Source organism: Eptatretus burgeri, chromosome 10 (genome assembly GCF_056783735.1).
Source record: "Eptatretus burgeri isolate ZD-2024b chromosome 10, Ebu_testis_v1, whole genome shotgun sequence".
NCBI classification, from domain to species: domain Eukaryota; kingdom Metazoa; phylum Chordata; class Myxini; order Myxiniformes; family Myxinidae; genus Eptatretus; species Eptatretus burgeri.
The window spans coordinates 76,172,554-76,195,796 of record NC_140970.1 but is presented as its reverse complement, the minus strand read 5'-3'; the positions used below and the strand labels follow the sequence as shown (position 1 = coordinate 76,195,796).

The 23,243-nt window shown below is 40.3% G+C and overlaps 1 long non-coding RNA gene across 1 annotated transcript; it reads right to left on the bottom strand.

Moving 5' to 3' along the window:
* Positions 1–15,765: 15,765 nt before the first annotated feature.
* On the bottom strand, positions 15,766–22,473 carry LOC147018901 (uncharacterized). The gene is made up of 3 exons (XR_015062579.1): positions 21,656–22,473; positions 21,100–21,278; positions 15,766–16,322 (listed from the first exon to the last, which is right to left on the bottom strand). It is a non-coding gene; the product is annotated as an uncharacterized LOC147018901 (long non-coding RNA).
* Positions 22,474–23,243: the final 770 nt, after the last annotated feature.

The following is a 23,243-nucleotide window of genomic DNA, read 5'->3' as shown; positions in this document are numbered from 1 at the left end:
ACATGGACGTTTCAGAGAGATGTTCAAAAACATTAGTCTTTAGCAGCAGCTGCATGTGAAAGGTGGAAAAAAAATTGGCTCCAAAATTTAGAAAAGACGTTTTTTGGCAAACGGCTCGGAAATCGGGTGTTATTTCACAACTAACTGATAATAGCGGAGCAGGAACCACTCGCTCAGGGTGATGGAGATATGAACCACTCACTCAGGATGACGAAGCATGAACCACTTACTCAGGGTGACGGAGCACGAGCCATTCACGCAGGGTGATGGAGCATGAACCACTCACTTAGAATGACGAAGCATGAACCACTCACTCAGGGTGATGGAGCATGAACCACTCACTCAGGGTGATGGAGTACAAACCACTCCTTCAGGGTGATGGAGCATGAACCGCTTGCTCAGGGTGTTGGAGCACAAACCAATCGCTGAGGGTGATGGAGCATGAACCATGCACTCAGGGTGACAGAGCATGAACCATGCACTCAGGGTGACAGAGCACGAACACTCTCTCAGGGTGACAAAGTACAAACCACTCACTCAGGGTGATGGAGCATGAAACACTCGCTCAGTGTAACGGAGCACAAACCACTCACTGAGGGTGACAGAGCACGAACCATGCACTCAGGGTGATGGTGCTTGAACCACTCGCTCAGGGTGACAGAGCACAAACCACTTGCTCAGGATGATGGAGCACGAACCATGCACTCAGGATGATGGAGCACAATCCACTCACTCAGCATGAGGGAGAACGAACCGCTGGCTCAGGGTGACAGCGCAAACCACTCACTCAGGGTGACAGAGCATGAACCACTCACTCAAGGTCATGAAGCACAAACCACTCACGCAGGTTCACGGAGCATGAACCACTCACTCAGGATGGTGGAGCACAAACCACTTGCTCAGGGTGATGGAGCGTGAACCACTCCCTCAGTGTGATGGAGCACGAATCATTCACTCAGAGTGGCAGAGCACGAACCACTTGCTCAGAGTGACAGAGAAAGGAACAACCTGCTCAGCGTGATGAAGCACGAACCACCCACTCAGGGTGATGGAGCACGTACCACCCACTTAGGGTGACAGAGCATGAACCACCTGTTCATTGTGACAGAGCATGAACCACTCGCTCATGGTCAGGTTCCCTTTAACTTTAAAGCTGGTCTTCACCGCGCATGCAGCAGTTCATGAAATAGAAAGAATTCATTTAAATGACTTTATCCACAACAGAGTTGTAACTTAATGCAGAACAACCATGGAGACATCGCACAGTTCAATTGCTCATGAAATGAACATTGCAGAAAATCCACCATGTTGCCTGTTCATCTGTACATGTGTCATGTCGTACTTTGGTTTGGGGTCTGCACAAATGTTACAACTTTTTTTTAAAACGTCAGTTTTTCACCAGATTTGCTTTGATTTTCTGCAAAGCACCTCGTGAATCCTCCAAAAATATAGACGCAGATCTGGCAGATACGATGGATAGCAATCCTCTGGAGGACAGGGCGTGAGGTCAAGCAGTGAATGCATTAAATCCTTTAGCTTAATGAAGCTGGTTAATTTTGATACGTTCCAAATTTTTTTGTTCATACAATATAATTCGCTAAACAGTAGAAAAAGATAAGTTTAATTCTTTGGAAATTACACATTTTCTTGTGTATGTATGGAGGAGGGAATATAGCCTTGCTTGCTTAAAGTAAATAGGTATGTCGGTTTAGATATGACTCGTTATTTCATTAAATTATCAGATTTCACAACAGATTTCGACCTTTATTTAGTCTGGACGATATCCAATCCTCAAAAATGAAATAATATTTGGATGATATACTTCAATTCGTCTGCGAGAGTAGATCGTGGAAAATCGTATCATATAATGCATGAAATCGCTCCATGCTCCTAATTTGAAACTGGTGCTTACAAAAGCGATAGATACAGCAATTGATCACTATGATTAAGACGCATTCGATAATATGAGTGAATAAAGTGAAAAAAACTTTATCATAAAGAAATGGTTCTGTCCTGTTCCATGTCAAGGCATGGTTGAGCAGACCAAAAATCATGACAGCTTCAGACCCCAGCGAGGTTACCTCGGATATGGCTTTAGACCCCATAGGGAATGGTGACCAAGGATGCACTTCATGAAGAACGTAATAAAATAATGCCGTTAATTATCTTCAAAAGGGGTGTTGAAATTAACCCAAACATAATTTTCACTCTTGAATTTCCTTGGAGTTTTCTTAGTATGCATGCAAAGTTTCAGGCTGCTTGGTTTTATGGTTTTGGAGTTATGGAGGAGAGACACTGACACACAGATACACCGCCACACTGCCACACACTGACATTTATGAGTTTAGATTATTCAATTGAATTTAGAATTTGATTTAAATAGATTCAATTCAAATCAAATTCAAACTAAATGGAAGACCAAATAGGTGCAGTCCTTCATTGGAGGTACAGTCCTTCAAATAGGTACAGCACAAAGCAAAGATACAGTTATCAAAATGCAAAGATGAAACCTGGATAGGATTCACATTTCAAATGCTACTCCTCTTCCCTCAAACCCATCCAGGCACAGCATTATTCAAAAAATGAATAAATATATCAAAAAACAAAAAGAACCCATATCAAAAAATTAAATAATTCAGGCTGCCAGACCATGCATCTGATCAAGTTTAAATTTAAAACATATTCACGATCACAACTAGGTCATAGTTGTGAAGTTTCATGTTGATTGATTAAGTGGTTCCAGAGAAAACAATTTATATTTTTCTTCAATCAAATATGGCTGCCAAACCATGTGACCTATCAGCTATTATTCAACAAACATGTACAACCATGGCTTGAGGAACATTTGTATGGTGTCCCCTCGATCTGTCCATCTGTTCTCGAGAATAAGACTTTTTATAGGCTTTATGGTAAATCTAATATGGCTGTCAAACCATGTGACCTATCATGTTATTCCTGTGAACCTTTTGTTCCACATGGATAGGCAGTCATACTTGTAAAGTTTTGGCTTGATCTGTTCAGGCACTACAGAGAAAAATATTTTTGAAGGTTTTTTTTTTCTTTTTAACAATAGAGCTGCCGAATCACGTGATGGATGATGTCATCAATTTTTTTCTGTGGACCATTTATCCCTAGATGACCCTCAACATTTTTTCAAACTTATCAGATGTAGCGTTCTACATAAGCAATTATGACATCATAACAAAAGCACCTGTGATGTCATAAAAAGTCACACATTCCCTATGAGGAGTGTTTGCCTTGTGCCAAGTTTCAATTTTTTCTTTGGTGCAGTTTTAGAGATACAAAGGTCCAAAGTTTTTCCATTTTTCAAACATGGCTGCCACAACACGTGAGCTGTGGCATCATAATTATCATGAAAACATTCTCCATGAGTAGTGGCTGCTATGGTAAAAAAAAAAAAAAAAATCATCTCAATCCGAAAAACGGTTGTGGAGAAAAGCACAAAAGTTCTGTGCAGACAAACAAACAGACAGACAGACAAATATATAGATAAGAAGACGTTGTGCACAGCCCAACACTTGCAAAATTCATAAAACAAATTTGACCTCAAAAAGAATTGGTGGTTGAATTCATTGACCTGATTGATATGCAAATCCTCTTCAAATTTCAAGTCAATGGGATGAAAATTGAGGATTTTAGAAATACAACCTTAGTTGTTGCCCTTTGGCCTATGTTGACCTTTTGGTCCATGTTGACCTCAAGAATAATTGGCAAGTTGAATTCAGTGACGTGAAATATAAATCCTCTTCAAATTTCAAGTCAATCGGATGAAAATTGAGCATTTTAGAAATTACACCTAAGTTGTTGACCTTTGGCATCTGTTCATCTTTTGACCTTTGACCAATAGGCTTCTACCATGTTGTGAAGTTTCGTGAAGATTGGTTTAAAATTGTGACCTGTAGGCGATAAACAAACAGACAGACAGACAGACAGACAGATAGAAATACAGAATAACAAAATCCACTGACCAATATTCCTAAAAAAATCTTCGATTTTGCAAGTAACAAACAAAAGGACCCAAACGCCATATCCTCTCCTTCGGCAAGGGTAAAAATACAACTTGCATGCCTGACTGTAAATTTAAATAATTCTGCACTCAAAAACCTTTTCACGAGAAAAAAACAAAAATCACGATGTAAGTCAAAATACCACAAGTAATGCCACCATAGTGATACTGCACAAACAGCAGTACTCAACATAGTATCAGTAAACTTCATGAAAGTAAACCTCCAGTCCAGTAAGTCTCAAAATAGTTTGAAAAATATTACACAAAGCTCGCGAATTTAATTGCAGTCACTGAGAAGGGAAAACTAATCTTGTCCAAAGTTATCTTGACATAGGTTTTGGTGCATCCACCTTGCTCCAACCCCACCTTTTGCACATGAGGTAATACATGTGGCTTCAGAGAGAGTTGGATGATTGATTTGACTGATTCGTGTTTCTGGAATATTTCACTTGCCACTGCACTGACAGAAAGTTAACTTTGTGAAAGCCATTCGTCTCCATGAACTTTCTTGAAGAGAACATTTGGATTCAACATTCATAGCATTTCCACTCTTTCTAAAGACATCATTTGAGATAAACAACACTGGAATCATAATTTGGGAAAAAACATATTGGGCACAATATGATCAAGGTTTATTATGGACAATGCATTTCAAGCCTTGATGAGAAACAATCCGTGAACAAATTTGAAGTTACACAACAGGCCTCTGGCTAGGATTGCAGTAGGCCTCAGGGAAGGAGGCAGGCTAGTCGGCAGTCCATCTTTCTCTTTGTAAAGCAGATTTTAGAGGGATGGCTTTCGAGACCGCAGGCAGAAGAAGGCTCGGCTGCAGTCACAAACAAAAGGCTCTTGTGAACCCTCCCTCCCTCCCATCCCTCTCCAATCTTCATGGTAATCTTCCACACAGCTGTAGGCCTCGCTGCCATGGTGCAAAGCTGGAGAAATCGAGAATTTCTCCTCAAAACGATTGTCGGTCAATACGACTAACTCATTATCTTGTTCGTTTATGCAATTGACAATTGAAAACATTTTGTTGGAGGTTTCCGTTCTTACTTTACTTGATTATAAATACAAATGAAAGCCCATTTAATTGCGATCATCAGTTGCATTTGGTTGTCTATCGAGCTCTCCCAATTGAAGAGCTAGCCCTAACAACCCAGGAGAATGATGAGACCTTATTTTTAAATCGTCTTTTACTGGAATATATTTGGTTTACTAGCATGATGATTCAAATGGAAATGTATATTTGAGGAAGTATTTGCCAACTATATGGTGTATATTTTGTTTTCTGCCATTAAGAAAAAGGGCTGAGCTGGGGAGGATGGGGGGGGGGACGGATGGTAAACCGGAAAAGCAATTGGAAACTGACTAAAAGATGTATTTCAAATGAAGGATGAAAGTTAATCGGTTGAAAATTTATTGTAGGCCTCAGGCCTTCATCTTTGGCTCAGGCCTGTTATTTTTTATGGAACTTATAATTTATCCTCAAAGCTGAACTTTCTTATAATTTGTCATCCACTTTATCAATTCCATATTTCCTTAATGGAAATGCTTTAGTGTATACAATTTTTAGATGTTAATGTTCGATTGAAATGTTTCCTTCTATTAAGTAACGGGATAAGTCCATTGCAATATGTCACGTAACATCTCTTAAGATTCTCATCATATTTCTATCACATCTTATCAGAAATCAGAGATTTTGTAAGGGATAATCCATTCCATTTAGGAGAACATTCCACTTTGTTGGAGATTCCATTGAGGAAAATCCCATTTATTGTTAATTCAGTGACAAGCAGACTTTTCTGAGGATTCGGAGACCAAGGATGCCTAATTCATGTCATGTTAAATGTTCTGAAATAAGTGAATTGTTGATAACATCACAATGTTCCGTTCATTGTGTCCTGTTGAGCATGTAAGCTCGGTGGAGACCAGGACACCAGGAGGCTTGTTTAAGTAGTCTAATCCTTTGCTTTCTGTGCCCACCAAGAGCATCGCCATTCCATTCAAATTGCGGGCAGAGCTTTTGGTGTCTACCGGCATGCCAAGGCGTCTGGTCATCTTATGACCTGAGGGTCAGATTTGGTTAAACTTTCCACCCGGGTACTCTTCGGATTAAACTGCCCCCGTTTAGCCTCTGGGAAAAGATCCTGGGGCTACAGTCGCCCTCCGCTGCCTCAGCCGGGGTCCTGAAGATTAATTATGTTAGGATTTTCGGATTTCATGTATCCTGACGGCCAGTCAAGCCAAAGCCTGCCCTGCTCAGCTTAAACATAAATGGTCACTCTCAGTTGTTTCAAGGTCTTATGGGAAGAAATGCCACCACATGCTAGGCTATGATCTTCCGAAGGGTTAATTGCATAAGTGGAAAAAGCACACAATAACGAGCCACTGTATTTGTGGGATGATTAGTACGCTTGGCCGTTGATCAAAAGGTCACCATAAACCTTACTTACCATGAAAAAAAGCTTCAGAAGTGGGTTGTGGTTTTCCATCCCAGGAAATGTGATCAGCAGAGTGGTTTAAGGTTCATCCGGGATAGAAACCAATCCTGCGGTTACAATCAACTCATAATTAGCACCTTGTGTAGTGAAGTTCTAATGTGATTCTGCCAAATCACTTCTGAATGTGCCAAGATGGCAAATGCTATTTGTATTACTGAACTTACCCATTGGCCAAATAACACCTTGTAAGCTCTTACCTTTGGGTCCTAATCCACATCCTTGATTGGTCTGGACATTCTTTTAAGACCACATCCTCGCCCAATAAACTTCACTCTTAATTGTTCTGACCATTCATTTCATGAGCGTATTGTGAAACCTCAAGTGAACCATCATTTTTAAATGTTGGGTTCAGAGCCTTTCAGCCATCCATGGGTTGTGCTGTCAGGGTAAAGACCCTCCAATCAAAGGTATTCTCGATATGGTCACAGAACTAATGGTGCACTCACTGCACTTTGTATTGGAACGTAACGTAAATACAGACCTTGCACCAATTTTGTGTTACTCTGTTTAACATGGTCATGTCTGTACTTTCAAACAGACTTTAGAGACTGAGCATTTATAACAAACCACTTTGTTTAAATGTACATTATTTAAACAAAGCAAGAAGATATACCTTGACCAATGCTTGCATCCATGCCGGAGCGGCAGTAATTTTTGTCGACATAACAATTTCTGGAATGTCAACAAATTCACAAAGCCAGACCCCATTTTGGCCAGAAGTTTATGCTCAATTACTGCAGGGAAGATCAGTGTACAATAACCACGAGAGGATTCAAGGATGTGCTGGTGGAAAATTGGAGGACGTCCTTCATTTCTTGAAAACTAAGTCAGAGGTTTCTTTAGTTTTTCATTGACCTCCGCTGAGCTTTACCAGTCTGCGGGCCCTCGGGCTCCATCGAACAAGGTAGCTCAATTAATTTTTGCCGAGGGAAAGGATTAGGAAAAACATAAATAGCTGAGGAGTCTGCTCCATCACAGCATAACGGTCCAGCTTCTGGTACCGACAGTGCAGCCTGAAGCCTCTTTTCTCCAGAACCCCGAGGGGTGCAGAAATCTCACTCGACCTGTGAGGAGAGTGAATAGTGTTGCTGGGGGAACTTGTGTGGGAGGGAAGGGGGCACTGATGGGTGAGGGGAGGTGTGATGCAGAGGAGTGCAAATACGAAAAAATGAGTGTGACAGAATAGCCAGAGATGCTGTGGAATAAGGTTTGTCTACCTGTACCATATATTTCTTTCTCTCTCCTCCGTTTAGCATCTTTTTTTTGTTCCTAATATCTAGACAAGAAGTTATTTATATGAAAGAAAGACAAGAGATAGGGAGAGCTCACGTCCAAAACATTCCTTTATCCTTTACCCATGGTGGTTACCATAACATTCTCAACATATGGTTAAGAAAATTTATTGTCTTCATTTTTATCACCAGCACAGATCGACTCTCATCCTTATCAAGACTAGTTTTCCATTCTTGATGAATTAACCATTTTTCCATTGCTCATTACACCAGAGTGGCATGGGAAGCTGACTGGTGCACTGCTTGCCTGGTGTTAGATCCGACTATCCTACTAGATAGTCAGGTCCTGCTAACTAAACTAACACCTGGTGCGTGTGGCAGCAAAAGCAACACAATATTTTAGAGGGATGTAATGCCAGTTGTCTAGTCTGCTTGCACTTGCTTGTGGTGATCCATTGACATATTTTGCAGGGTTAACTTTTGAAAGACAATTACTCCAAGTTCATTGATTGTTGTGCATTAGAAGGTTCACAATCGTGCCTCAAGTAGAACCTTCCTGTTCTATAATCACCACAGCAGACCGATGAAAGGCAATGAATGAGTCCTTAATGAGAAATCTGCTAAGAATAGCAAACATGCATCTTGAAAAGATCTATTTTGAAGGCAATTTCTCAAATACACACAAAATCGGAATGTAAACCATCGATCTTATTTTTAATATCAGTTTTCTTTCATATTTTTGTGTTGAGAAATTAAATTGAGACAACAATGTCCAATCGTGTTGAAACACAGACACATTATTTTCAAAACCATGCAACATTGTGTTTGGGAAAACCGCAGATCCTTTGTAACACAAGGACCTTGTAAAGGATAACGGAATGAAAATGTAACCACTGCAAGTTTTCCCCCAAGAGAGTGCCTTTGTGATCACATCTGAACTTCAACCTCAGCTGCCTGTAGGCATATGCCCAATGTAACAGCACCCATGTCCTAATTGTCGTCTGCTGCCTCCAGGATCACTTGTCAAGGCAGATCTCTTCATTTATGTCGCTTTATTGAACGCCGGTGCAGGCCAGGTGGATAGCATGTCGTTTCAAGGTTTTGTTCTGGTGGCCAAATGTAACCTGTAACTTTGTTCAATACCTGTCACATACTCTCCGTCTAATATGGACGTCCAAGTCCTCGACTGAGCGGCATTTCATTAGCACTTGCCGGGATTTACAGACAAAAACTTGATGGAGACCTTTTGCTTTCTTACATATATGGATGTCGGCAACATAAAGCACACAAGTTTACATATCACATGGCTACCCACAGGCTGCTTTGATATTAGGTAACCCTGCTGATTTGTCTGTACAATAACAGTGATGGTAAAGTTTGGGTTTGGTACCTGTTGAGAGGCTTTATGAGATTGGCAGCTTACAGAGACGGGATACAAAATAAATATTTATTGGAATCAGAAAATGGGACAAGTCTTGTTCAATAATACACCCAAGGAAAGAAGAAATTTTAAGACCTAATCAGAAATATTTCTCAATGTTTGCTAACACCGGGCGATTCTCAAATAAATGTGTCATCCAAAGATTACATGTGACAATTGCTTATTACTTCGTTTATTTGTATCGTGTCTTGATCTTTTGAAGACCAGACTTGAAGATCTCAAATTATAGCCGTGGGGGTGCAAATTTAAAGCAATTCGGTTTTGTTATTTGGTGCTCTTTATTGTAAAATATAACTCATGGATTGTCAAGGTCTCTGGATAACAAAAAGCAAAGACGCATGAGCTTCAGGGCCACCTTGGGTCTTGTAAAGGTGAAGGAACAGTGGATTATAGGAGAAGCTAATGATGTCAAAGCTGTCATCCATGACACAAAAGTAGCCGTGAATTCATGTTCAGGAACTACTTCCTTTGCCTCTGTGTGCTCCAGAAGTACTTATTACACTTGCTTTATATCAAACTTCCCTATTTAGACAACACCAAATCTCATTTCAATCCGTAAGTCTGCCTGTCAAACCTGATGTTATATCCTTAAAATCCGCAGGTGTTTCCCAACTGGAAGTTACTTCAAATAAATGCATAACAAACACCTGCAGAATTATTGCGAAAAATAATTATATATATGACCGTAGACCACAGAGTCGCCTTTCCCACGGAGGGTCCAAGATAAGAATCACTCTTTGGCTGAAACGTCCGACCTCTGACCCTATATTTTAATAAAATGAATGTCCGGTTGATTATAGTTCAATGGTTTTTGTTATTCTATGACATCTGCACAGATTGAAAATGATGTGAAATGTGGTAAATAGTGGAGCCAATTATTCCGTAAAATATTACTATTGCGTCGCTTCATTATGAGCCTCACAATTTAAGTATTGTTGTCATCTTAAATAATGTAGAAAATGCATTATGCAATACGACTACGCAGTGACAAGTCAGACCTGAACTTCTGCAGATGTGTTCTTGTCCTTTGTTGTAATATATGTTTTCTTTGAGATTGAGCAACATTGTGTGATTCGTTATCGTGTGAGGCTCAGATAAATTCCGACCGAAATGGCGAAAATACAATACCAAGAGAATGCCAGTTAATCGTCAAGGAGATAAATACCAGAACACAACTTAAATCATGTGACTAAGAAAATAAACACCAACACTTTAGAAGTGAACTTATAAACCCAAACAAAACTCTGGATAGGTTTGGATAAATATTTTATCGTGAAAATCATTATTCCATGAGTTATTTATGTTGTGCCGAAAAAACACAAAAATTTGTATCAATAAATAAGCAAGTAAAACTTGTGGTTGAGAAGGTCCATATTCAAAACTTCAGGTGCCACCAACTTGTGGAGCAACCGGAAGGGTGGGATAAGGTCCGGCGTTGCGAGCACCACGTGGTTTTCATCCGAGATGCTGCAGGGATTGTGTGCTAAGTGATGAATCTCATCCCAATGAGAAGGTGGAATGGGATGGGGGAGGGTGATCATGCGACTTAAATATGCAGATGGTGCACATAATGCCCCTCCCCTTTTCCCCTTTTGAAAGAGTCAACACTTGGCACACAATCCTTGCACAGTCTGGGTTGAAGACCTCTTGGTGGTCGACATATTAGACTTTGAGTGTTGGTGCTCATAAAGCAGTTTCTCGAGAAGGTTCATGCTGGGTGGTTTGCCATTAATTTCCCAGCACTGGTTAAAACCCTGAAGACCCAAAAGATGCAAAATACCCCAAAGACCAAAAAGACCCCGAAGGACCTTTAGACCCCTCAGCCCTTAACACCATTTAGACCCTTTCCACCCTTCAGACAGATTAGACAGCTTAGACCTTTGACCATTTAGACAACTTGGACCTTTTTATATCACAAATTAATTTCACAAATATCACAAATTTTATATCACAAATTAATTTCAAATAAATATATCACCAATATTACAAATACATTTGGAGAAAAGAAATGTTTACATGAAGATTGGTGTAAATTATGAAAAACACAGCAAATATGTGACGTCAATATTTAATATTTTGAATTTGGGTTCAGGGATTTAAATAAAACTTGGTACAAGTATATATAATCTATACTAAATAAATGTCAGTGTGTGTGTGTGTGTGTGTGTGTGTGTGTGTGTGTGTGTGTGTGTGTGTGTGTGTGTGTGTGTGTGTGTGTCAGTGTGTGAGTGTGTCAGTGCATCTCCTCCATAACTCCAAAACTTTAAAACCTAGCAGCCTGAAACTTTGCATGCATACTAAGAAAACTCCAAGGAAGCGCAAGACTGAAAATTGGGTGTTTGGTTTAATTAAAACTCCCCTTTTGAACATAATTAACGGCTTTATTTAATTATATCCTTCATCAGGCGATTCTCGGCCACCTCACTCTCTGGATCAACAAGGTGTTTCCTGGGTAACCTTGCTGGGGTCTGAAGCCGCCATGTTTTTGGCCTGCTCAACCATGCCTTGACTTGGAACAGGCCGCAACGATTTCTTAATGATAAAGTTGTTGTTTTCACTTTCCTCGCTCATATTATCTAATGCCTGTTCATCATAGCTACGAATCGCTGGGTACATTGCAATGCTTATAAACATCCTGAGAGGTCGGCGTTCATGGCTTGACATTTCAGACATCTCCAGGAGATGTATGTTAAATGTGTTTGCTAATCGCATGCGAAACAAGCCGTTTCTTAACAACTGTTTCGTTGGAGTGTTTGATTGAGTGCTTAAGCCACTTGGCGAGCGCACTCCAAGCTGCTTGGTTGGTCGTGTCATGCGTTTCGATAAAAGTATCTGTGCTCTCAAGGGAACATCAATTGGACAGATGTACGTTTCCGCCTGTGTTGGGCCCTGCGGTGCCGTGCGGTTGTTTCCTCGGGAGGTGTTTCATCTGCTGAAAATATGGAATTTTTTCATAGTTTGTTCATGGCACAAAAAAAAAATCCACGTCTGAAGTGGTTTACAGAGGGAGAAGGGGGGGGGGGGGTTCCTCCTTTCAGAGGTATTTACATTTTTCTCAGAAACTAAATAAACAATTCCAATAAAACTTGATGACAACCTTTATCACCAGTGATGTAACAAAGTTTATTTATGCCATTAAAAAGTCGAGGTCGAAGGGTGTCTACAGGGGTGGGTGCCTCCCAAAAGAGGTATTTGCTCTCTTTCCAGAAACCGCAAATACAATTCCGATGAAACTTGACCACTATCTACATCACCTGTGATGTACCAAACATTGTTCACACCATTGAAAAAAATCAGGGTGTAGGAGGGTCCATGGGAGGAGATGGGTTAGCCCCCAAAATATGTATTTACTTTCTTCTCAGAAACGACGCAATTCTGATGAAACTTGACCACCATCTTCACCACCCGTGATGTACCAAATTTTGTTCACGACATAAAAAAAAATTGGAGTCTAACGGGTTCTATGTGGGGTTGCCTCCCAAAATATGTATTTGCTTTCTCTTCTGAAACCAGACAAATAATTTTGATGAAATTTGACCACAACCATTATCACCCATGATGCACTAAGATTTGTTCAAGGCATTAAAAAAAATCCATAGTTATTTCCTTTTTCTCCATTATATATTTTGTGGGTCATCCATGACTTCCAGTGTTCGCCTGGTTATCTTATCCAGCCACAACTAGGTGAGCACCCAGGGCTATTGCCCCTATGTTTAATATATCGGTGAGGTTCTTCATCATCATTCCCATAGCTCCAACTATGACTGGTACAACTTTGGCATTCTTCAGCTTCCAGGATCGTTTCACTTCATTCTTGAGGTCTTGGTGTTTGGTCATTTTCTTGATTTCTGCATTGTTGAGTCCAAAATCACTGGTATTAACAAATCTATTAGCAATGTCTTCTTCTCTTTTTTGTATCTAAGTATGATATATTGTCGTAATGCTTTGTTTTCGATGTTCATGTGTGATGGGATCATTAGGTCATAGGTGAGTGGTAATTGCATGTTTTCAGTGATTCCTTTTGGTTCATCATCCCACAAATTTTCTGGAACTGGGATAATTAAAGTTTTTACAGATGTGCCACTGCTTTACGTTATCAACTCGATTGTGTCATTATGTGTATAGTTGTTCTGGCATGAGTTTTTTATTGTGTGTGTGTTTGGTCATTAAGCATAACATATCATTTTCTTTACACACCCCACCTCCACCCCTTACCTTTCTCTCTGTTTTTTAACCTCCTCCCCCACCTCTCTCTCTCTCTCTCTCTCTCTCTCTCTCTCTCTCTCTCTCTCTCTCTCTCTCTCTCTCTCTCTCTCTCTCTCTCTCTCTGTCACCCCCTTCCCCACACTCTTCACTCCCCTCCTCTCCCTCTCTTCCCTCCATACTCTCACCTCCCCTCCTTTCCACTCTTCTCCCTCCCCTGCCTAGTCTCTCTGCCCTCCCTGTCTCCTCTCTCTCCCCTTCCTGTCTCCTCTCTCTCTCCCCTCCCTGTCTCCTCTGTCTCTCCACTCCATGCTGCCTCTCTCTCCCTCCCTGCCTCTTCTCTCTTCCCCTTTCTCCTCCTCCCCTGGCCTCTTCACCCCTCCCTTTCTCCTCTCTCCCCCCCCCCCATTATACCCCCATCGGCAAAGTGACCGATATATATATATATATATATATATATATATATATATATATATATATATATATATATATATATATATATGAAAAACAAAGGCTAACAAACATCTCTCACCTGAGAAAGGAGGTAATAACCAATTAGCTCTCACCTAATCAATTAAACCCAGGTGGCTAGGATTATATAAATAAATTGACTCGTCCCATGCTCTTCTCACTGAAGAAAGCTGCATAAAGCAACCATGAAAGGCATGTTTCTGTTTGCACTGTCACTGATTATTCACCAACAAGACTTGGGGTTTGTGAGGAGTGGGGTGGGAGGGGTGGTGGTGGGGGGTGGGGGGTGGGTGTAGTTGAGGACATGAAGTCACATTTTACATTGTGCGGATGTTCAGCACATCCCTGTTAGTCTGTATATGTAATAGGCGAATGCTGTCTGTCCCACCTTGAAACACAGAAACGCTCCTCGGAGAGAAAAACTTATAAAGTAATTGTTGCTTGAAATTCATCCAATCTTCTGGGAAAATTGTAATTTTTTTGAATCAGACAAAAACCCCCCAAAAATTGAACCCAGATGGTGTATAGGCAACAGACCACTGCTTCAATCACTTATAATTCTTTTTGTTGTTGTCAATAAATACATAACCTCCCATTTTTGAGCTCTTTTAACCAGTGCAAGAATAAATGGCTTCCTATTTTACTCTTTATTTTTATATTGTGGTGGAGCTTCTGCAAGTTTATAACTCATCGTCCATGATTGTACTTTTCATCCTTCCAAATAGGAAGGTATATGTGGATGGCTATTTGATGTGTCCTTTCAAGACATCCCATGTATGCTCAATTGCATCGAGATGCAAATGATCGGGAGTCATCGACTGTGATTTTCTGTAAACAAAGTCCTGCATGATGCGGCCCCGATAGATGGTACAGTTTGAGTAGGAACAGATGCATCTTCCTATCTTCTCCATTTCTGAAGATCACTTTGTTTTTTGTTTTTTGGCACTGTTGGCCGTCTGTTACATATTACAATGAGTTGCACATTCTTTCAGTAGATTCATTTTGGCCTATTTGTAGTTGAAAGTAGTGCTTTCTCAGGGTGGTTTTATTGCAAACTTTGTTTGTATAGAAACTGCTTTGAGAGTTTTTTTATGGACATGTCGCTGAGTGTAACCAGTGTATTGAGGGACAAGTCGATTACACAGGTTACTGCAATCATGCCCCATGTGAAGTTTAATTTCAAAACAGGAGAATGACAAGCTCTGATCATTGTTTTTTGTTCACTTTACATCCTTATATTGGCAACAGTATACCATTAAGCAGAAAGCACTACCTCAGTGAGTTTTCCTGATTTTAATTCTTGTGCCGCAAACTTTTATCCATGATTGTCAGCGTGCTATCTCTAATGACATTAACACAATTTATATGAAGACGTGAATCAGCTGAATCATTCTGATAAATTTGCTTGTTAATCACCTAAGTATCTTTTTTATACATAAGATTGAGACATATGGAGGAGCAAGGTGATGAAGAGTTAATATACACATTAATCAAGGGGATGAATGAACAGGAAAAGCAGAGAGAGAGAGAGAGAGAGAGAGAGAGAGAGAGAGAGAGAGAGAGAGAGAGAGAGAGAGAGAGAGAGAGAGAGAGAGAGAGAGAGAGAGAGAGAGAGAGAGATAGAGATAGAGATAGAGATAGAGATAGAGATAGAGATAGAGATAGAGATAGAGATAGAGATAGAGATAGAGATAGAGATAGAGATAGAGATAGAGATAGAGGAAACAGTCACCAGATGCAAATAAGAGTTTTTGGGTTAGGTGGGGTGCATGGGGGAGAGAATATTACTGATAGTGGTGGGGGGTGACTTGAGTTGCTAGTGCACCACTTATTTGAAACCATGGAGAGAAGAGTGTGATTAAACAATCTCCAGAAGGCATTGTCACAAATGGGAGGAAAGAGAAACAAAAGGGTTGAGGTGTGCAGTTAATGTGGGATTTTGGGAGTTGAAGCAGGTGTGGGATCCTGGAAAAATGCATACATCCCGGTGGAGTTGTGGTTGGGGGCGAGTTTGGAGTGCTGAGAGGACAGAAGAACCCAGAATAGAGGAGATACAGAAAAAAACAGAGGCCTCCCACCTGTCTGTGATGTGAAAGCAACAAGCCTTGTGTTTCGATCAGCTTCATCACAGGAGATCTCAATCATTTTTATGCTTTCCTGGAAGTTTTATAAAGTTTATAATCATCTCTAATCGGGCCATTAAATATAGCATCGATAAATAATTTGCAAATTCCTTCAAGAAGTCTTTATTCATATTAGCTTCATCTGTTCTTTGTGCCATTTTTCGCACTTACATCATGATACTGAGACCCCAGGTGAAAACTCCATTGACTGTGTTGGTTTGTCCATTGTCCACTTCTGTCCAAGTCCTTCGTGCAAAAGTACAATAATGTCTGATCTTAATGTCCCATCCTCCATGTGTTATATGCATGAGCTCCTCCATAAGCCTGAGAGAGAAGTAAAAAAGAAGGTCAAAGCAATAAATAAATACTAATGTCTTTCCAAAAGAATTCTTGCTATTCCAATAATACATCATGGAGAATGGATGTTGCTCCTGAATATTCGGCTTGTACATGGATGAATGAATGAATGTCAGAAGTCACCATATTAATCTGAAAAAAGCTTCAGACAGGTATAAAAGTTGGTTAATGAATGAATGAATGAATGAATGAATCAGGAAGGTTAAACTTCATGCTAAAAACATGGAAACAACACAGCAAATCATGGACCAGAGATGGCTTCATGCACAAATGAAGGGAATTTCGCTGAATTTGTATTTTCTATTTATCAGTACATATCTCATTGTAAAAGACACAGTGGGATCTTCGGTGCCCACAAACCAATGCTGGCAGACAGGACACCCATCACCCATCCAATGAATGGTACACACATTGATGAATCACCCTGCCTATGCAACATTTTCTAGCGAGGTCAAGATTCCAACCAAGGCTGGAGAGGTCAGTCAAAGGCAAGTATGCATCCCTCTCAGCTATACCTGCAAGCCAATAAATACATAAGGTGAAAAACAATAAAATGGCTAACAATCACATTTATTAACTCTGGCCTTTTGAAATTCTCTGCATGTTTCACTTTAATGGAAATAGAGGGGAGGGTGGTGGTGGAGGGAGTGCGATTGCTGGAGAATGCAGAGACAATAATTGTTGTTGAGTAGCTACAAATGGTAAGCTTGAGGATTTCTCATATTCGAACTGTGATACTTTAACTTTCTGACAAGACGGTGTAGGTTTTTGCATTTCACAATTCTTATGACAACATCCAAAATTAAATAACAAATAAATATAATCACTCAAACGTTTTATTGCTTTGCATAATCCTTATTATTCTCATCCTGAATGGGATGCGAGACGATTGCAATTTTTTTTTTTTTGTATACCTTGGTCGAGGCTCGTATGAGAGCTAACGCACAACTCACAGCAAGGAGGCATGAGACAAGAGGGGCGGGAGTGGAAGGGACAAAACAGTGGGGAACAGACACATTAGGTGAACTGTGGAAGGGAGAGGGATGGGGATGGGACGGGGAACATGGCGAAGAGAAGATGGACATTTCAGGGACTTTCAGGAAGGAAAGCAGGAGAAATGAAGGAAGTGGGCTTGGGTGGATTATCGGGGGTATAAAAGATCGAGGATTTGGATGGGGGAAGATAAGAGGTGGTGGTGAACAGCTGTTTTGAAAGCCTGGAGGGAAGAATGGGAAAGAATAGAGTGAGGAAGTTTATTCTAAAGGCAGGAAAAAAGAGGAATGAAAGAGTGAAGATGAGCAGTGATTCGTGATTATGGTAGTTTTACCAGAAGGGGGTTGTTGGCGGACCTTGAGCGCCCTGTGGAAATGTGGGGGGGACAAATCGCAGAGAGAGCAGGGGGGGGGCAATGCCCCTGTCTGTGTGTCATTCTGTTTGTGTGTGTGCGTCGATATATTTTTGCTTTAAAAATGGTTTTCTCGACAACCGCTTGTCCGAACGTTGTGGAACTTTAAACATAAGAAGGACTCCCTGTGGAGAATATTTGTCGCTAACTCTGATGTCATCGGTCACATTGTATGGCAGCCATATTGGATTAAAGGGGAAAAAAATTGGACATCACTTTCTCCAAAACCTCTCAATGAAAAAAAATTGAAACTTGGCATGTCATCAACTCCGCATGGGGTACAAGGGTGATAATGATGACATCATCCGTGAAGTGGTATTCCAGCCATAATTGGTTGAATTGAAATCCTTTTCCAAAAAATATGAAACTTCACATATCTGATCTATGATCCAATGTGAGTGAGGAATTAAATTTATGACGTTTAAAACCCATTACATGAAACAATGTGACATAAGAGGGTGCATGGATGATACGAGTATATGGGCCATGACAACAGTTGGCCATAATAGTGGTGTGTTTAATTAACAATGGTATTTTTGTTCAGAATGAACACGAGGCGAGACTATGTGTTCTTCTTGTGCTGTTCTAGTTTTCCTCGCCAAAGGAGAGGGTATTGTACTTGGGTCCATTTGTTACTCGTTTGTTTGTTTGTCTGTCTGTCTGTTTGTCTGCACCAAACTCTCATGTTTTTCTCCATAACTGCTTTGTTGGATCAACACAAAATCTTCACCGGAGGAGCGACTACTCATGTAGAATGTTTTAATGATAATTATGATGTCATAGGTCACGTGGCGTGGCAGTTATGTTGGAAAAACCCCAAAAATTTGAACCTCTGTATCTCTGAAACCACACCAAGGAAAAAAATTAAACTTGGTGCATTGCAAGTACTCCTCATGGGAAATGATTGATTTTTTTATGACATCATATGTGCCTTTGTTAAGACGTCATAATTGCATATGTAGAATGCCACATCCAATCAGTTTGAAAATTTTGAGGGTCATCTTGGGATAAAAGGGTCCACAAAAAAAATTAACATCATCGGTCACGTGATTTGGCAGCCACATTTTTTTTTTAACGTTCAAAAATCTGCTTCTCTGAAATGCCTGAACAGATTGAGGTGAAACTTCACAGTTATAACTGCCTATCCATGAGGAACAAAATGATTACACATATGATGTCATTGGTCACATGGTTTGGCAGCCATATTGGTTAACCCAAAAACATATAAAAATCTTCTTCTCCAAACAGCTGGACATATTGAGGGAAAACTTCACACAAATGTTCCCCAAGGCAAGGGTGTGTGTACAAGTTTAAGGAATAATTGATATGTCACATGGTTTGGCAGCCATAATGGATTGAAGAAGAATATTAAATAATGTTTTCTGTGGAACCACTCAATTAATTGACTTGAAGCTTCAGAATTTTGATCTAGTAGTAAAGGGCAATGTATATTTTAAATTTCAACTTGATCGGGTACATGGTCTGGCAGGCAAAATAATTTAATCTTGTGATCTGGGTTCTTATTTATTATTATTATTTTTTGATTAAGGCTCACTTGGCTGTGCATGGATGGGTTTTATGGTAGAGGAGTATCAGCTGAAATTTGAATCCTATCCAGGTTCCTCGTGATGACTTCATCTATGCTTTCTGCTTGTTTGGATTCCTTCTGATTACTCCAATACAGGACTGTACCTATTTGGGTCTTCCATTTGATTTGAATTTAATTAATTTTAATCCCATTCAGAATTCAATTGAATAATCATAAAAATCTTCATGGGTCAGGGTCAGGTGTCCGATCAAAGTGGGTTTGTATCAAAGCGGGACGTCTTGATACCCGGTCATCACTGCCAGCAGTTATAAAGTGGCAGTTCTAATTTCGTCTCTTATTAATTACGTAACACACCAGTGCACAAACATCACACAAAATACGCCACACAAAACTACACAAACACCACACAAAAGAAGTCCTGGCAAGGGTCTGCAATCTCTGATTGCTCATTTCTTGTTGTTTGTTTGCATTCTATATTGTTAATATGCTTCAGTAGAATGCCAACAACAAACAATTAGAAATCTCAGCATAATTAGGAAATTGCAGCAAATTTAAGTTCTGGTGTGTTTCCATGTTTGACTTAATAAACAGCAGCCAACGAAAACCTGGAAAAATACAAGAAATGGCTCATTTGTTTTGGCCACTGCATCCTTAATTGCTGCTGGTTGGGCCTGTGTGGATTAGGCCCTCTTCGTGTAATTAATCCCAAAGTACTGCGTGCTGTGGTGCGTTTAGTTTTTCACTACTTTAACTCCGGACTCTAATTAAACACCATCCGTGGCAACCGTCAGGGTGGGCTTCGCTCGAGCCAGGGTGCTCATTGGTTGTGTGCATGGGAAGGAAAATTCTTGTTAACGCATTGTTTGTTATACGAACGATTTTCTTGAAAACTGAAACTTGTTTGGCCGCAAATTCTAAATTAATTAAAGACACAACCTCAAGAACTATCTCCTCCCACCCCCAAAGCCTCACCTGAACAGAAACCCTAACACAAACCCAAACTGTTATCCTCACAAAACACGAAATCTCACTCTAATCCTCACCCAAATCCTCAACCGGCTGCAAATTCCAAATTAATTAATGACGTGAACTCACCAGCAATCCCCTACCCCACAAACCCTCACCCTAACCCTCACCCTAACCCAAACTCTAACCCAAAGCATCACACAAGCCCTAACCCTCCAAAGGCCTCACTATGTGAAGAGATTTTGAAGATTCTGAGTTGCTCCAGTATCAATAAAACTTACATAATCAATAACTGTCACAATGTGAAACAATCAACTAATGAACAAATGTGCAGAATGAATTGCTTCACGTGCGTGAACACGCTTGACATTTTTAATCAAAGAATATTGATTTTGTGTCAATCATTTGGACCATATAAAAATAATAATAATATTAATAACAATAAGAATAATTATTATGATTATTAAAGTGATAAATGTGTATGAGCCAATGGTGCCTTCATTGTTCAAAAGGAGAGAAAACAAATACATCTCAGTCAAAAGATCTAGAGGGATTATCAGAAGATTGTTGCAAAGGTCTCTTTGTAAACAGGCAAATCACAATGCTGGTCGGATAGCTTAAAAGATTTATAAACCGTTTTGAATTTTTCACCTGGTCCATAGTTTAACATCATGCAGTGACAAAAATACGATTTCACAAAGCATCTTGAAAGTCGATAAATATGGAAAGACAATCAATCGATTGACAGCTTTAATTTAATACATTATTTTCAATAAAGGTGGGCTTCGGAAGATGGTGCCTTCGCCGAAAAGATGGTGCCTTACCTTTGAGCTCTCTCGTCTGGATTTGATTCCCCGCTGGACTATAAACTGTCGGATTGGTGTTTTGCGAGCAGGATGTTATGCCTCACAAAGTGCTCTGTCCCTCCGATGCATATAAGGTGTAAGGCTAGCTGTCCCATTTGCTAGTATTAGCTGGTAGACGTCCAAAATCCCACGGTGTCCTGCGACGAAAACGAGGTGAGTTATTGCTGGCACCATCATAAATATTACAAATCCCTCTCCAAGTCATCTTCACTGGAACATCATATCTACCTCGCCAGTTCGTGAAAGACTTGGGCCAACCCCCACAGGAATAGGGGATTCAATAAGTCTATCATTTAAGTAGTAGTAGTAGTAGTAGTAGTAGTAGTAGTAGTAGTAGTAGTAGTAGTAGTAGTAGTAGTAGTAGTAGTAGTAGTAGTAGTAGTAGTAGTAGTAGTAGTAGTAGTCATGATGTCCTTATTAAAGGCCGCCGCAAAATAGATGCGATGCACAACATGGTTGGCGACAAATATTGTACAATCTTGTTTTGTCAGAGACTGCCATGCACTTGACTCACATTAAGCGATTGTCGATGTCACTAATTTTGGAAAACAAAATGGCGATGAAGAAGAAATGCAGGGAGAGGATGAGAAGAGTGAAAGCTCTGAGGCACAACTGCTTTGGCACTATTGCTATAAAGTTGCTAACGGTGTGTCTAAAGAAAGAAGAGGCTGTGGGTAGAGCTCTGGATGAAGAGAAGGCTGGTCAGGGAGCATTCAACAAACTTGCTCGTGGAACTTGCCGCAGGCAATGAGTGCTGTTATGCTAACTTCCAGAGGATGCATCCGACACTCTTTAATGAACTAGTGGACAGTGTCAGTCCAAGAATAGCGAGAAGATACATGACATTCAGAGGTGCCATCTCAGCTGCAGAGCAAGTCGCAATAACTGTGTGTTTTGTGCACAGGTAATGCAGTACAGTCATCCCCCGTTTATCACGGGGGTTACGTTCCAAACCCCCCCGCGAGAAGTGAAAATCCGCGATGAATGGACGCCTCCCCCAAAAATGCCTATTTTTTTTTTATAAACGTGGTGTATAAACACGATTGGGTTTGATTTATATCGAGTGCATAATAAACGCTGGGCGGTGTGTAAACACGATTGGGTTTTATTTATATCGAGTGATTATTAAACGCTGGGTGGTGTGTAAACACGATTGGGTTTGATTTATAACGAGTGAATATTAAACGCTGGGCGGTGTGTAAACACGATTGGGTTTTATTTATATCGAGTGATTATTAAACGCTGGGTGGTGTGTAAACACGATTGGGTTTGATTTATAACGAGTGAATATTAAACGCTGGGCGGTGTGTAAACACGATTGGGTTTTATTTATATCGAGTGATTATTAAACGTTGGGTGGTGTATAAACACGATTCGGTTTGATGTATATCGAGTGATTATTAAACGCTGGGCGGTGTGTAAACACGATTGGGTTTGATTTATAGTGAGTGAATATTAAACGCTGGGCGGTGTGTAAACACGATTGGGTTTTATTTATATCGAGTGATTATTAAACCCTGGGTGGTGTATAAACACGATTCGGTTTGATTTATATCGAGTGAGTATTAAACGCTGGGCGGTGTATAAACACGATTGGGTTCGATTGATATCGAGTGATTATTAAACGCTGGGCGGTGTATAAACACGATTGGGTTTGATTTATATCGAGTAAATATAAACCTTCCTCTGGCGCTTCGGTTCCTTGCCAGAAGCCTTAGAAGGTGCAGGGCGTTTGGGCGGCATCGTGGGGCTTGGAGAAAAAACGGAGAAAATATTCGAAGTTCACAAGTGAAACTTTGTCTCGTGCGTTGTGTGACTGGTCGAGCGCCACGCATTATAATTTATTGCTTAAATAATTTATATTTTATATATCATTACTGCGATATACCGGGGGAATCCGCAGAAAAAATTAGTTAGGTTCCAAGGGAAAAACCGCGATGAAGCGGGGGCGCGATACGTGAACCGCGATATTCCGGGGGATTACTGTACTGCAATTTTAACTGGCATTGATTCGAAAAACACACACACACACACACACACACACACACACACACACACACACACACACACACACACACACACACACACACACACACACACAC